The sequence below is a fragment of the Sapajus apella genome, unplaced genomic scaffold, assembly GCF_009761245.1.
Source record: "Sapajus apella isolate SASKATOON/1434 unplaced genomic scaffold, GSC_monkey_1.0 scaffold78, whole genome shotgun sequence".
Classification (NCBI taxonomy): Eukaryota; Metazoa; Chordata; class Mammalia; order Primates; family Cebidae; genus Sapajus; species Sapajus apella.
The window spans coordinates 9,567,410-9,581,443 of NW_022437018.1; the positions used below are offsets into that span (position 1 = coordinate 9,567,410).

The 14,034-nt window shown below is 42.6% G+C and overlaps 1 pseudogene across 1 annotated transcript; it reads left to right on the forward strand.

Annotated features, from left to right (window-relative positions):
- Positions 1–6,630: 6,630 nt before the first annotated feature.
- On the forward strand, positions 6,631–7,074 carry LOC116533001 (annotated as a pseudogene). The gene has a single exon (XR_004261035.1). The product of XR_004261035.1 is annotated as a cytochrome c oxidase subunit 7B, mitochondrial pseudogene (transcript).
- The last annotated feature ends 6,960 nt before the right edge of the window (positions 7,075–14,034 follow it).

Sequence of the window (14,034 nt, forward strand, 5' to 3'; positions counted from 1 at the left end):
TTTTTTTTTTTTTTTTTTTTTTTTTTTTGAGACAGGGTCTCGCTCTGGTCACCCAGACTGGAGTACAGTGGTAATCACGGCTCACTGCAGCCTTGGCCTCTCAGACTTAATCGATCCTCCCACCTCATACTCCTCAGTAGTTAGGACTACAAGTGCACATCACCATACCTAGCTAATTTTTTAAAATTATTTTTTTGTAGAGACGGGGTCTCACTATGTTGCCCAAGACTGGTCTCAAATTCCTGGCTCAAGGTATCCTCCCATGCCAAAGTGCTGGGATTACAGGCCTGAGCCATGGGGCTCAGCCCCTGGAAGCCCCTTTAATTCTTCCATTTCCTATTACAGCAAGGCTCACATTGCACTATTTCCACCTGTTTGCCTTTCTCACCACTAAGTGGTAAACTCCCTGAGAATGTGTAAAGGATCATATGTCTCATTTTTGTGCCCCTACACAGCACAGAAAAGGACTCAAATTTTTGATGAAGAAATGAATATATATCAGCACACATCCATACTTTACCCCTAGAATGCCCTCAAAAAAGTGGGAAGAGAGAAGAGGAGTTTAACATGCTGTTCTCCTTTTGAAGGTCACTAATCTTTGCCTTAGTATAAGTTATTATAATATTGAGTATCCCCCATCTAGAATAGTTTTAATATAAAAGAGGGCAACGGACAACAGCCTATGTACACCTCCTTCCCTTTCCATATTTTTTCCTTGCCTTTTCTTCCCATCCTTTGTCTTCTAGCACTAAAAGGGCAGATAGAACCAGGAGGCAAGTACATACAGATCTCTTGTCTTCATGGGTCACCCCTACCTTCACCTCCTTGAGAATGTTCACTTTCCACCTGGCCTCCATGCTACTCTAGGCTCAGCTCTCTCCATGATGAGCAAAGGAAAATCCGTGGAAGGGGTGGGGAGGTTCTGCAGTGCACTCCTCTTCCCATGTTTCCCTTCTCCAAAGTTCCCTCACCCACTACCAACCCTCCTGTGCATCCCCTCGAGCCAGCTTTTTCTGACTCAACCTCACATGATGCACTGTCTTGAGGATTTTCCTTCAAGACCTCAACTTTTTCATTATTTTATGTTACGCAGCAATTCAGCCTTGTCCCTGCACTCTGGCCTCAATATGCCTGGCAATCAGAGCCCTCTTTGAAGGCAGAGGAAGTTATAATATCAAGCTCCCCTTCTCCCACATGTTTTTCTACCTACTTCCTTTAGTAGAAATTAAATCCTGCAACTTTCTGATCAGTGTTCAAAGGTTTGAAACATAAATAGACTGAAGTGAATTTTTAGCAAATTGTAATCAGTTCATCTGTAGGAATGCTGAATTTACAATTATCCTTCCCTTCTAAATCCAGGTCTCAAATCCATTTGGTGGCATTACCAACCACGGAGCAGGACACACCCACTTGGAATGATCCTGATATTTCCCTGTTCCTTAACCCATTTCCTATTCAACCCAAGTGCCATTGAGTTTGCCCCTAAACATGTCGAGAATCCACTTTTCCGTATTTACTACCATCGCCCTGTCCAAATCAACACCACCTCTCATCTCTACTACCACTTGGCCTCCTAATTGTCTCCTCCAATCCACTCTTCCTCTCCTCCAATCTGTTCTCCATCAAATAAAATTTTCTTTAAAAACGCACATTTGGTTTTACAACCTTCCTCCTGAGAACTCTCCTGGGGATTTCCATGTGCTCTTACAATAAAGACTAGAATCTCTAGCATGACCCCACAGCTGTCCAGGATCCTGCATAGCACATTACTGGGCCTCTCCCCCTCATTCTCTGGCCAGATGTATTTTCTTTTCTTTTAGTTCTTTGAAGAAACCAAACTCTTTCTCACCTTAGGAATTCTGTTGCAATACCTCCCTCTCCATCAAACTGATCAGGCCTCCTTCTCATGTAATTTCATACCATTTTACTCTTTTTCTTCACAACACATCATGTTTTGTGATATTTTAGTGTGTAGTGTTTGCTTAATGCTCTGAGTGTGTGTGTCCACGTGTGTGTGTGTAAAACCACAAAATCCCCTTATCTGCTATTTAGTGGGCCTTTAGTAAGTAATATTGTTGAGTGAATTTTGTGATTGTGAGGACCAGAAAGCAAGAGGTCTCAGAACACCTGAAGGGGTGGGAAACAGAGGGTAAACTCTGTTTTCCTACAACTTTGGGGATGAATCAAAACTGTGCCTGAAGAGATTTGTGCCCTGTCTGCATAGATCTGTGGGAACATTGCAGCTCAACCACTTGATGTATTGCAGCACTATTTAGCGTGATTTATGAAGCTGTTGTTCAGTTTTAACTCAACATGTTCATGTAAAGCAGTTTCATCCTCAGAGGTTTCATTAATGGAGGCATTGTTGTGTAGTGAGGCAGTAGAAAAAGGAAGTGAAAGATGGGGCTGGCCTAGGACCTGTGTAACACTTGCATTTCAAGTCGCCTCTGAAGGTAATGCCCATGTCTGGAGTCTTGTTCCCCAGTGTGCCCGTGTCCCCAAAAACATCTGGTCTCAGGTTCTTTCTACATACTAGAGTGCAAACAACTAATAATAATACCTAAGTCTTAGCTCCTGCAGGGGTGAGGGAGAGGCTCTGACACTGGAATTTTCAGGTAAAACAGATATCCTGTTCTATCTGAAGCACTGATGGAGAAAACAGAGCTTTCAGCTCTTGTTCCAACAACTAGTTTCTTTCCCAACCTGCATGAAGTTGATCAGTCAAGCTCACCCAAGCTCACAGACTAGAAGCCCCAGGAAATGAGTTATTTCTGTTTCCTTCCCACCACGCCACACACATACTCTTACAATATCCCTTCCCTTCCCTCAGGTCCTAGGTCCCTCACAGCCCAGAGAATGCTTGTGATGGACTTGGGCTTACCTCAGCTGCTTTGTCTGGTGCTGGGCTGCCAAGGGAGGCATGCATGAGCAAGGCCGGGTCTCCGCTGATATCTCAGACCATTTCGATATCTCAGTGACAGACAGCATGACCTGTGGACTATCTGCTCGTGATACTTTCTGCTGCTTGAGGTGGAGGGTGGAGAAGAGACCAGGGCTGGTAAGCTTCTCACTCAGGGACTGACGTAGGGCACAGCTTCTGTCTGCGGGACTCATCAATCCCCTGGTCCCCACCCCAAGGATCTCAAAGCCCCCTTTGTTCTTTTAATTTTTATTCTAATAAAACCTCCTACATCACATATGCCTGCAAAGACTCTTGGGGAATATATTTCCCTACCAAACATATTTATTTCAGACAAAATTCTCAGAACATTTGGTGCGTCCCACCTGTAATCTCAGCAGTTTGGGAGGCCAAGGCAGGCAGATCACTTGAGGTGAGGAGTTCTAGACCAGCCTGGCCAACACGGGGAAACCCTGTCTCCACTAAAAACACAAAAATTATCTGGGTGTGGTGACGCATGTCTGTAATCCCAACTACTCAGAGGCTGAAGCAAGAGACTTTCTTCAACCCAGGCCTTGGAGGTTGTAGAGAACCAGGATTGTGCCACTGTACTCCAGCCTGGGCAACAGAGCAAGACTCGATCTCAAAAAAAAATAGTTCAGCACAGGAACTTTAGACACATTTTATCTGACACCACAAGTCATTCCAAGAGTTGAATATACACAGTGTCCTTCTGAAAGTTACTTGTCTTTCAGATGCGAAGACACATACATCATTAGAGACAGAATGCTAGTGTTTTGAAATAGCTTGTGCTTTGGATGTTGAAGCACAGAAATGCTGCACTTAACTTTTGGTACACACCTCTAGTGCAGGGGTTAGTTAGCAACTTTCTCTACAGAAGGTCAGGCCGGAAAACAGAAGGCTGGATTTGGCCCGTGGCTATAGTTTATTTCTGCTGTAGAGGATTCTTCTCACTATAATAAAAACGTTACTCCCAAGTTATCACTGTGAAGATATCATTAAGTGGGACACTGTTAAGAGGCTGATTAACGTTTCACTAGTTCTTCCTGGTTTATACACATCCAAGAAATCTCATGATTTTCATTAACACAAAGATACCAAGAAAGGACGTCAGTAATATATACATGAGGCAAGTTGGGAATGAATATTTTTTAAGATCATTTAATCTCAATACATTGGAATGGCCCAAAGCCTTCCAGAATCCTCTCCTGTACACTGTGGTTGTCTGCTCCACTTGCCAGTGGATGGGGCGCAGGTCCTGGAAATGCTTAACTATTTTCTCGTTTCTCTGTAGTTAGTACTGTATCTGCTGTTGTAAACAAAGCCTTTCAGCCCTTGAGCATGTTAAGATGTAACCTGAATCCGGGTTTGCAAGTTTATTTCTGAAGTAATTTGAAGGAATAGGAAGAACAGGGGCTTTGAAGTCAGAGCAACCAGGCATCAAATTTAAACTCCTTCCCTTTCTAGCTGTGTAACTTTGGGCAGTTTGCATAACCTCTCTGAGCCTTAATTTCCTTATCCACTAGGTGGTAATAATAATCACTTCCACCTCATGGTATTGTCAGCAGTAACTACCATTTTCTAAGTTCTAACCACAGGTCAGGCACTGTGATGAGTGTTCATTCATTTAACCTCCAAAACAGACCACAGCTAGTCTACAGAGGAGGAAGTGAAGATGAGATCGCATGCTGGTATTCTCTTCCCCTTTTGCCAGAATGGGTCCCCCTCATAGAGGTATCTGCAACCAACTCAAGGGAACCACTGGACAGGGATAAAAAAGGCCATTTGACTCATGTTATTGAAGGAGTGGAATGTTCTTTGCTCTTTTGTCTCTCTGAGCTGGATAAAGGGAGGAACAAGTTCCCTGGGAGTTGATGTACAAAGCTGCCCAGAGTTGACTCTAGCCGAGGATGTGTTTGGGACTGCATGAGGCCATCGCTGAGAGGCTAGCAGCAGCTGCTCTGACATTCTCTCTGATCTAGGCCTTTTTTTTTTTTTAATGCCTATTACAGCTCATGATTGGTTTTGCAAATATAATTCCCCAGCCTGTGTAACATTCATCATTCCAAGTTCAACCCAGCACACTTTTTAAAATATATATATCAACTGCAATGATATGTGTCAATTACCCCTGAATGTGAGATATTCTATCCCTGAGAGGAAAGACTTGGAGGAGGCTTCTTTCCTGGCATCCCTGGAGCTGGTAAGGCTGTTTGGTCACCATCACCATTGCCTCTTTCTTTTTCGAAATGAAGTTACACTCTTGTTGCCCAGGCTACAGTGCAATGGTGCAAACCCTGCCTCCCAGGTTCAAGCGATTCTCCTGCCTCAGACTCCCAAGTAGCTGGGATTACAGGCATGTGTCACCACACCCGGCTAATTTTGTATTTTTAATAGAGATGGGTTTTCACCATGTTGACCAGGCTGGTCTCGAACTCCTAACCTCAGGTGATCTGCCTGCCTTGGCCTTCCAAAGTGCTGGGATTTCAGGTGTGAGCCACCATGCCCGGCCACCATGACCTCTTTCTAGACACCATTCTGACCACCTGTCTCTCCTGTCCACAGACCCCCAGTAGATGGCTGGCAGAGTAACGGCCAAGCTTCCCAGTTTCATTCACAAGGCCTTTCATAATTTGGCCCTAACATCTTTTCAACCTTGTCTCGTACTACTGCCCAGCATGACTCCATAAGACCAGTGAGGCTGCATTACACACTCCCGCAGAACAGAATAGCAATTTCTGGTCCTTTCACACAGTGACATTCTTGGCTAGAAACTTCTCCTTGTCCTTAATAGTTTCCTGAAATATACACACCCCTCAACATGCATACATACACACACACCTCACAGATATGCGCACAAATAGATTTAAGAACATACACACAAATAAATTTAAATAGGTATATAGAAGCAATAACTAATTTATATTCTGTCTCATTTTCAAGAAATACTCAAAGTCTGGGCACAGTAGCTCACATTTATAATCCCAGCAGTTTGGGAGGCAGAGGCAGGTGGATCACCTGAGGTCAGGTGTTCAAGACCAGCCTGGCCCACACAGGGAAAACCCCATTTCTACTAAAAATACAAAAATTAGCTGGGCGTGGTGGTGGGCACCTGTAGTCCTAGCTACTCAGAAGCCTGAGGCAGGAGAATCACTTGAACCCAGGGGACAGTGTTTGCAGTGAGCCAAGATCATGCCACTGTACCCCAGCCTGGGTGATGGAGCAAGGCTCTGTCTCAAGAAAGAAAGAAGGAAAGAAGGAAGCAAGGAAGGAAGGAAGGGAGGGAGGGAGGAAGGAAGGAAGGAAGGATGGATCTCCAGAAAAGCTAAAAAGAACATTAGTATACTAGAAGAAGTCAAGAATTAAAACACTAACAATCTTATTTGGTGGCAAGACAAAGCAGTGACTTTTGTTATTAAATAATATTAATTTCCTTATTGAATAGGTAACATACTCTTATGATTCAAAAATCACAATGGGTTCCTCTCACCCCTGTCCTCCTGCCACCAAGGTCCCCATCCCAAAGGCCACCAGTTATCAGTTTCTCACTTTTTCTTTCAATGTATTCTTTATGCACATACAAGAACATATGTATATTGTACACAAATGTTAGCATATTATTCAACATGTTCTGAACCCGGCTTTTGTTATTTGAAGATATGCACTGTCTTTCTCTATGAAGAATTTGCTCATTAAAAATGGCCTCTGCTGAAAAAAGCAGCAGCTGTGTTGCTGCAGTTCGATCTTCACCTTCACGATGTTTCCCTTGGTCAAAAACGCACTAAGTCGTCTGCAAGTTCGAAGCATTCAGCAAACAATGGCAAGGCAGAGCCACCAGAAACATACACCTGATTTTCATGACAAATACAGTAATGCTATATTAGCTGGTGGAGCCACTTTCTGTATTACTATGTGGACATATGTAGCAACACAAATCGGAATAGAATGGAACCTGTCTCCTGTTGGCAGAGTCACCCCAAAGGAATGGAAAACTCAGCAGTAATCCCAGCTGGTGTAATAATGAAGTGTTGAAAAAAGCAGCTCATAATTGATGCCAAGTTAAAGCACTGTGTACCCATTAAGATATGGCATTATTGAAGAAATAAAGTACATTTGAAACCTAAAAAAAAAAAAAAAAAAAAAAAAAAAAAAAATGGCCTCTGCTAACTCAAATGCCAGCTGCAGGTGGAGCTTACTGCCTCAGAATGAATACATCTTTATTTATTTAACCAAATCCCTACTGATGACCGCTAAAGTTGTTTCTAATCTTTTGATTTCCCAAAAACAAATGCTTCAAAGAAAAAAAAAAAGAAGAAAACTCTTGAATACGTGACATTTTCTAAAACAGGACTCTTAATCCAAGTCATCCAGAATTAGAAGGGGTCAGCCGGTTGTGCAGGTATCAGGAATTGGGCACAAGAAATCACCGTAGTCCACCAGTCCTAGAAGCACAGCCTACACAAATACTCTAGAAAAGGGAAGCGTACTCACTCCCACCTCTGTCTATGCCATTTCTAGGGAAACGGAAGAACCAGAAGGAAAAGTATCCCTTTACCTTATGACTTCTCAAACAAGTCAATTCTTAGAAGCTGTTATTTTCCTTACTGCTTCTGTTTCCCTCACTTCTCCTCAGCTCCAGAAGCTCCCCAGAAATGACTGGACATCCTGAAATTTTTATTAACAATTCAAGACGCTCCAGTCATAATTTCTGTGACCACAGCTTCTGCCAACTCAAATACCTTCTGGGTGTAACGCTCACTGCCTCTGGCTCATAAGAGGGAAGATAATGACTGCAGTTACAAAGAAGGAAGGTCTGGAGCCTTCTCTGCAGAATGGCAAGGGTCAATTATAAAGCAAGAGAGAGATGGGAGGTGCATGAGACCCACCCTCAGTCACTGCTTCCGCTTGCAGAACGTTTCAGGGGTGAGATGTAGAACTCTATGAATTTTTTTCAGTACCTACATGAATATCATGATGCAGTCCCAACTCCTTTGCAAGACTCACTTGAAGGTACATTCATTCTGGAAACTAATTTATTTCTAAAATGCAGGCAAAAAGGTTCCAAAATGCTGTTATCTATTGCTTCTCCTATGCCTGCTTTTGCCACGAAATTAGCCAATATATCGTTCGAATCTACTTTGACAATTTGATTTTGGTTTACATTCTTCCCGGCTTGAAAAATGACCAGGGCTGAGGCATATTGATGCTTCCTGAGCCATTCATTTCTAGCACGTATTAATACATCAGCACTACCTTCAAGTAGTATGTCTTTCTGAATTATTTGGGTTTTTTTTCCCCACTGCCTTTAAAACTTCATTTAAAAAAATAATACTCAAACCATTTTTCTCAAGATTGTCTCTATAAAACATCCAGCCTGTTACTGGCTAGGCCATACCTCCACATCTCGGTGTTTTGGTTGTTCCTTCTTACTCTGTGTTATTATTACTACAGCATTTGAGGATTTCTCTGTAGGAGTAATGTTTGGCTACTGGGGAAATACAGAGATTTTCATCTTTCCAGCTAAAATTTACCACAAGCTGTAACATTTTCCTGTCACGACTCTTCAGGCTGCAATGTCACAGGTTCTGGTGGATGCTGACCACATTTTTAAAATGATAAAAGTTTCAAACTTCTTATGTGAGTCAAGATCTCAGCAGGAGACGGAAAGCACATTCAATTTAGAACAATTTCAGATTAAATAAAAAAGACTACAAAGGTATGGGGAGAGTCTAAAGAAACCACAGGGGACACTGAGCTGCCATCACCCCTAAGAAGAGAGAGAGCAGCCACCAGATTCCTGAAGCAGAAAGTTCTGAGGCAAGGGCTGGCCCCGAGGAGGAATAAATATATACTCCTAAATTGCATTGCTAAAGCGCACACAACCAGGGGAAGGTGATCCTTCTGGGAAGGAGCTGGGATGGTAGTACACCACCTCACTCATCTCCCTTCTTTTTGCTCCCCAGTTAGGCCTCCCTGTTGCCAATGCAACTGCTCAGCCTCTGTGTCAGAACAGGACACGGAGTGGGTCTAGAAGGACAAATAGAAGGTAGCTGGGACTCTGACTTATAAAACACTTGGGAAATAGAGAAAATAAAATCATATGTAATCCAGCACCTTAACACATTGATCTGTCCTATATTTATATTGTCTAATACATGGCTACATTAAAAATTAAATCATCAGGGGTATTGTGGCAGGTGCTTGTAGTCCCAGCTACTCAGAAGTTAAGGCAGGAGGCTGACATGGGAGGATCACTGGAGCTCAGGAGTTCCAGTACAGCCTGGGCACGCAGCGAGACCCTGTCTCAAAAAAAAAAAAAAAAAATTGCCAAGGCTAGAGTGCAGTGGCACAGTAACAGCTCACTGCAGACTTGACCTCCTGGACTCAAGCCATCCTCCCAGCTCAGCCTCCGGAGTAGCTGGAACTAAAGACATGCGCTACCATGCCCAGCTAATTTTTTTGTTTTTTGTGGAGATGGGGTCTTGTTATGTTGCCTAGGCTGATCTGTAACTCCTAAGCTCAAGTGACCTTCCTGCCTCTGCCTCCCAAAGGACTGGGATTACAGGTATGAGCCACCACCCCCAGCTCAAAAGAAAAAAAATAAATAAATTCTTAATGCTATGGCTAATCATTTCAAAAAAATAAAAGTTTTTAAATTACAAATTAAATGATTAAATCATTGACTATTTCATACATACAGAGATGCACAGAAGGTAACAGGATATATTTTGTATTTTACATTAAAATTACCTTATGGGCTTTTTGCTGCTCCTTTGTCTTCATAATCATGATTTTAAAATATTTTTTCTTTTTGGTTCTGACTCTGTAGACATAATCATTGTTTTTAACAGCTCTATAGTAGACTACACAGTAGCTGTATCAAATTTTAAAAATCAACTGTTGCACACTTAAACTCTTTTTTTCTCTGCACGTAATGTTGTTAGGTGTATTTTTATGATACAAGCTTTTTTCCATAATCCCTGTCATTCCTTTAGGATCTATAGTTCCAAAAATGCAAATGTTAAGGCAGAGAATATGAACATGTTGATGGCTCTAAATATGTATTTTTAAATTGCATTGCTAAAGAATTATACTCATGTTTAGGGCCACCAAGAATGTATAAGAAAATTGGAATCATGGAACCCTCATCTACATTGAGTATTATCACTTTCAGTGTTTTTTCCCTTTCTTTTATGTTTTGCTAATTTGCCAGGCAGACACACTCAGTTTTGTTTAATTTGTTTTTCTTTGCTTACTAGCAGAGTTTCTATGTTTTACCATATGTTTACTCATTGCTACTAAATTGGATTTGCTATTGAATCTCTGACTTTCAGTTATTAGGCCCTAAACCTGCAACTAAAATTGACTCTTGGGAGGATCCTCACTGAAAACAATGGATAGTAATTTCAAAGGAAAAAAGCTAATAAATTTCAAATTGAGAGTATATAGTCAATATCTACTTTTGGAAAATTTATAACTCTGTTAGATTTTAAGATTTATCCACTCCTTCCCCATTTTACCCATCTTGCCCCACGTTCCACCATTTAAAATAACTGATAGAAAGAAAAATGTAGCCTGAAAGATAACAGGAATTAATTCACATTACTTTCTGCTCCTCATTAGCAGTGTAATTGTTAGCATCCACTTTAGGAGCTATTAGGGATAGCTAGGTTTGACTGACTGATTCTGAGATACATGTGGGTCTATTATGGTCTAAACTTTCATTTCTCTCTCTTTTCTTACTTCACAAGCTATCTGAGGAAGTATCTTTCTTGACCCACCAGGCTCTGAGGCTGTAGGAGGTCCTTCTTATATCAGAGATTCTCAAACATTAGAAGCATTACCTAAGAGAGCTTATTAAAATCAAAATCCCTGGACCTCACTGTTAGAGACTCTGATTCAGCAGATGTGGGGTGAGCCTAAGAAACCACACTTTTTAAAACAATTGAGATGCAGTGCTGTCCTGATCACACTTTGGGAAACTAGTATAGATCCTTGGCATAGACAGCATATCTATACTGAGAATATTCAAGGTGGCAGGTGAAATGAGCCTGGGAGGAGGAAGAAGGAGAATATAGCCCAGCAACAGCTCCTTCTAAGCCCATTCTCCAAAAGTGTCATTGTGGAAGAAACTATAAGACCATGATTTGGTGGAAAAGGTAATCAGTGTGTAGCAACACTTCTTCTTCTCTTTTTTTTTTTTTTTTTTTTGGAGACAGGGTCTCACTCTGTCACCAGGCTGGAGTGTAGTGTTCCAAGTCTGTAGTCCCAGCTACTAGGGATGCTGAAGAGGGAGGATGGCTTGAACTCAGAAGGTGGAGGCTGAGGCTGCTGTGAGCCATGATCACACCACTACACTGTCTCACTCTGTTGCTCATGCTGAGTGCAGTGGCATGATCATTGCTCACAGCTACCTCAACCTCTGGGACCCAAGTGATCCTCCCACCTCAGCCTCCCGAGTAGGTGGAACTACAGGCATGCAACCATGCCTGGCTGATATTTTAATTATTTTGTAGAGGTGGAGGGTCTCACCATGCTGCCTAGGCTGATCTTGAACTCCTGAGCTCAAGCAATCCTCCCACCTCAGCCACCCAAAGTGCTGGGATTACAGACATGAACCACCACGCCCAGACTGTGACAACATTTTTGCATGCTAAGGGTAGGTTGGTCAATAAAACAGGCATATCTCTACCTTGTTGAAGGCCACCATCTAGTGACAATTCATTATAACATCATTTAGTGATATTGAATATATTTTCAGTGCTGTATCACCTCTCTACACCTATTTCATAACATCCTAAAATGTTCATCCAAGCTTCCACATCAGTCTTACCTCTGCCCACAATGCTTTCAGACAGCAAAAAGTTTCAGATTCTTGGCACACACATACTCTTTGTGAACAAAAGTATTTCTCTTCTGCACTGACAGCACTGGCCTGAGCAACTACAGAATTGCTAGATTGTCTAAGATTTCTTCAAGCCCCACTAGGTCTTATTCATGAAATGCCTGCAGTGGACAGCAATAATAGCAGACCACACCATCGAGGTATAGAAACAACCAGATCTGGAGTCTTTTTGCATCATCACAGCCACTTGCAAACGCGTTCTAGGTGGAGTCCTCTGCTTCTATTAGCCCAATGCTGCCATCTTGTGGCCTTCTAAGGAAACGTGACCGGAGTTTACAGACGTGAAGATTTTTTTCTGGAGACCATGTCAATATTCTGCTGGGGGTGGGGGGAACTTTACACTTCCTTATCATGCCCTCTATCAATTTTTAATCTAGGTAGAACCTACTTGGGAAGCTTTGAAAGTGGAATTTAAAAATTCTACTCAGAGAAGCAGAGAAGCTTAGATCTTAGAAAACACCTTGTAAAGAGATGGTTGGGCTTTTTTTATTTTTTATTTATTTTACTTTTTTGAGACAGAGTTTCGCCCTGTTACCCAGACTGGAGTGCAGTGGCACAATCATAGCTCACTGTAGCCCAGCCTGGACCTCCGAGGATCAAGGGATCCTCCCACCTCAACCTCCTGAGTATCTGGGACTACAGGTGTGTGCCCCATGCCTGGCTAATTTTTGGATGTTTTGTAGAGATGAAGTTTCATCATGTTGCCCAAGCTGGTGTTGAACTCCTGGGATCAAGTGATTTGCCTGCCTAGGCCTTTCAAAGACCTGACCTTTTTGTAAGACAAGTTTGCCCAAATGGTAAAATCTTGATGTACACACTGCTAAAATCACTGTAATATGATTACACATTTCTTCCAGGGTAACTTTGCATCCTGAAATTCTTTTTTTTTTTTTTCCTGAAATGAAATCACTCCTAAGGAAACATCTTGTTCCTTGCTCTGCAGAAACCAACATGCATTTGTTTGAAGTGCTTTCCCAGGCTCATTTTTCTTCAGGGCTTCAACTGTACATGCATATCTAGACTGCTCATATCTTCCCTTGAGCAAAGAAAAATTCTTCTTCCAAGTTCTTGTTAAACACCCATAGTACTGTGTCACTTTCCTGTTTCCTCTCTGAAACCAGTTGTAAAGTTTAACCCTCAGCACTAAAAGGCACAAAACTTTCGACACACACAAAGTCTAACCTGGACAAGTACTTTAGTCGTCCTCAGCACTGTTCTAGGCATTGCAACAAATGTATAACCAGTGCCACAGCACACTGAGGGCGGAAGCCCCAGTGCTGGGAGTAAGGAGGGGATGTCTCTGAGACTGATCCCCAAATAGGAATGCAAAAGGGCAGTCCCTGGTAGAGCCCAGAGTAAAGAATTAAAACAGATACACACAGATGTATGACTTCTCCAATTCTCTGAAAGAATTTTTACCAAGTGTTTGTACAGATTTACCATAAATACAGTGTGGTTACGTTGGCTACTTTCATTAAGCATCTGCTACGTTGCAGGCCCAGGTGCTCAGAGAGGAGATCCAGTGGTGAACAAGACGGTTCCTGCCTTGGGGAGCTCCTAGACTTGCCATAGCCACAGATGACAACGGAGGACAAGATGGTGTCACGCACGCTAGAGCAGGTGCTGGCTGAAGGAGCCCCCGAGCCAATGTGAGAGAAGTAAGGAAGGCTTCCTTATGTAACTCAGCTCCCTCACTTTCCTAAGGAGAAAACAAGTCTTCTGTATGTAACAGCTTGCCCACCATCTCTGAGTTAGAAAATGGCAGTGCTAGGACCAAAAACCAGGTCTCCTAACCCCCAGAGGAACTAACAATGGCTCAAAGGATCATGGCTTATTCGGGACATGCAAGAGCCTGGTGAGGCTGTGTAGAATTGAAGGTTCTAGTTTACACCTTTGTCTAGTTTTCTAGGAATCCCTCTTTCCTTATCTCCCCCTCAACCTCTCACTTTTGGATTTTCAGTTCTGTGTCATCCTTCGCATTCAAAGTAACACAGCAGGCTGGGTGCGGTGGCTCCTGCCTGTAATACCAGCACTTTGGGAGGCCACGTCAGGAGGATTATTGAGCCTAGGAGTACAAGACAAGCCTGGGTAACATAATGAGATCCTATCTCTACAAAAAATACAAAAATTAGCTGGACGTGGTAGTGCATGCCTGTGGCCCCTACTACTTGGGAGGCTGAGGCAGGAGGATTGAGTGGGTCCAGGAGGT